This window comes from Arachis ipaensis, chromosome B04 (genome assembly GCF_000816755.2).
Source record: "Arachis ipaensis cultivar K30076 chromosome B04, Araip1.1, whole genome shotgun sequence".
Lineage (NCBI taxonomy): Eukaryota > Viridiplantae > Streptophyta > Magnoliopsida > Fabales > Fabaceae > Arachis > Arachis ipaensis.
In genome coordinates, this window is record NC_029788.2 from 55,517,371 (window position 1) to 55,520,271 (window position 2,901).

Consider the following 2,901-nt stretch of genomic DNA (forward strand, 5'->3'; position numbering starts at 1 on the left):
CCTTACAACCCCAAGACCTCCAAGGCTGTCTCATTTCATCATTTTGGCCGAAAATAACAAGAGAGAAAAGAGAGAAACTTTTATGAACACTTAATCTTCAAAGCTTGATTTCTTCTGAATTAAAACTCAAATCAAAACTCCGATTTCACCAAAATGATCCTCTCTTCTTCCACTACATAACCATGCAACTTATCAAGGATGGAAATAAGGTGAGATGGCTGTCTCCCTCCCATTTCAATTCGGTTTTCAAGGAAAACCATGCAAAACATGTGTTTTCTTGATGTTCTTCCTTAGGAATCATGCTTAACTTGACTTGAGGGCCAAGAAACGTGAATTTCCAGCAAGTATAAGGTGAGATATCTCTTCCTAACTAACTGAGTGAGATTTGGTCAGTTGAGAGTTTTTGGATTTAAAGTTGTTCTTGATGTGTTTTAGGAGGAAAAAGTGCTTTAAGAACACTTCAAAGAGTAACCGGATTTGGAGCAGCAAATCAAGGTAGGGTTTGATGAATTTAATCTTGATTGATTGTTTTTGAGTTGTGTGATTATGATATGGTTTGGCTGTGCTTGAAATTGATTGTTTGTATGAGTTGTCAACTACTTGTGACATATTTTTGTGTGGTTGTTTATAATTGTTTTGTCTGTTATTACTTGTGAATTGATTATAAATAATTCTGTCTATTAATCCAAACATTTTCAAAAAAAAAATACACCACGCGAATTAACTACGCGTTTAACAACGAATCAGGCTCATATGATAAATAATAGATAATAATTAGGAAGACAAATTGGTAGCGCTCAGTTTTCGGTATGATCTATACATATTGAAAATTGGGTCATTACAATTTGGTATCAGAGCAGTTCGTTTCCAGTAGAGCCTGGGGAGTGGACTGACTATGCTTCATCGCATACTCTATTGTGTGTCTCATGCGTATAGGATATCCCAGTGATATATGTTGCATGATTGTCTCTGTGTTTCCATTTTGGGAATGTTCACACTTGACTTGAAGTGTTAAGACTGATCACCTTAACAATGATTGTTTGGTGTGAACAAGACTACAATGGGTTCACGGAGACGAGGCGTACGAGAAGGAATTCCTAATGCTAACTACGAGAGGGAACAGAAAACGTTTATGGCTACCATGAACAACGTGGCTGAAGTAGTGCGTGAAGCTGCTGTAGCAGCGGCTAGGGCTGTTGAACGTCTCGGAGTGAGAAATGGGAACGAGAATGAATACGGAGAAGATAATGGGAATGATGAGAACAACTTAGGGCATCCTGAAAGACCTATAACCCTTGCGACATTTCTGAAGGTTAATCCGCTTAAGTTCAAGGGTACACTCGTTGCGACTGACACTTATAATTGGTTTCGAGGTATTGAACGATCACTGAAAGCACAACATGTTCCAGAAGGACAACACGTGGAGTTTGCTACTTATATGCTCGAGGGAGAAGCTGAGTACTGGTGGCAGGGGATACAGCGACTGCTACAATAGAATAAAAATGACTTTGCTTAGGATATCTTTAGGGACGAATTTTATAAAAAGTATTTTCTGGGAGCAGCATGAGATGCTAAGGAGATGGAACTTATGCAGTTGAAACAAGGGGATATGACTATTGCTGAGTATGCCCGTAAGTTCGATGACTTGTGCCGTTTCTCCAAGATTTGTCAAGGGAACCCATAAGACTTTGAGGAATGGAAGTATTTAAAGTTTGAAGGAGGACTCCGAGAAGAACTGATGAATTCTGTTGTTTCGCTAGAGATATGAAATTTTGCTGAACTGGTGAATAAAAGTAAACTAGTGGAAGAATGTTCAAAGAAGGTGGCGATAGCTCGAGCAAGTCGTAGGGAGGATTCACAAAGAGACTTTGTTCAAAATTTAGCCCCTCAAGGTCGCAACTTTAAAGCCATTGGTCAATTCCAGTGTTGGAATGGAAACCACCGAGATGTCAGCCTTTTAACTTGCAATAATGGTAGTGACAATAACCGTGACATTGAACAAGGACATGAGAGTCAACCTCACCAAGCTCAAAGTGGTGTAGTATGCCCAACTTGTGGAAAGCATCATGGTAGTAGGCTTTGCCGGTTCAGAACAGGTTTATGTTACTACTGTAATAAGGAAGGACATCGGGCAAGAGACTGTCGAAAAAGAATGGTAGATGAGTCCGTTGGCAATACTATAAAGTTTGGATTTATCGCTCGAGGTAAAGTAAGGCAAGGAAATGGTAAACGAGCCCGTTAGGCTTACATAAACCCTGCATGTAAGCAATGCAGAAAAGAGCATAGTAACAGGTCTTGCCAGTTTGGATCACCTAACTGCTATGCTTGTGGAGAACTTGGACACGTTGCCAAGGATTGCCCGAAGGGATTGATGAAGGAATTTCCTGATGTTTTCTTGGACGACATACCTGAGTCTCCTCCTCAGCGAGAGATAGAATTCAGCATTGATCTAGTACCTGGAGTTGCACCGATTTCCATAGCACTGTACTGGATGTCATCATTGCTTGTAGAGCTGAAGAAGCTGTGAGATAAGATCGTAGTGGCCTATGGAGGTACAAGAAAAGAATTTGTGTGCCTAACTCTAGAGAATTGCGACAAAAGATTCTTGCTGAAGCTTACCAAAGTAGATTTTCTATGCATCCTGAAGTGACAAAGATGTATCGAGATTTGAAACAAATGTTCTGGTGGCCGGGCTTAAAGAAAGAAGTAGCTGATTATGTCTCAAAATGTTTAACCTGCCAGAAGATGAAGGTGGAACATCAGAAGCTGTCAGGAACCCTGTAACCCTTAGAAATACCACAATAGAAATGGGAGCAGATTACTATGGATTTTATCACGAGATTGCCAAGAACCTCAACACGACATAATGCCATTTGGGTGATTGTGGACAGGTTGCCAAAG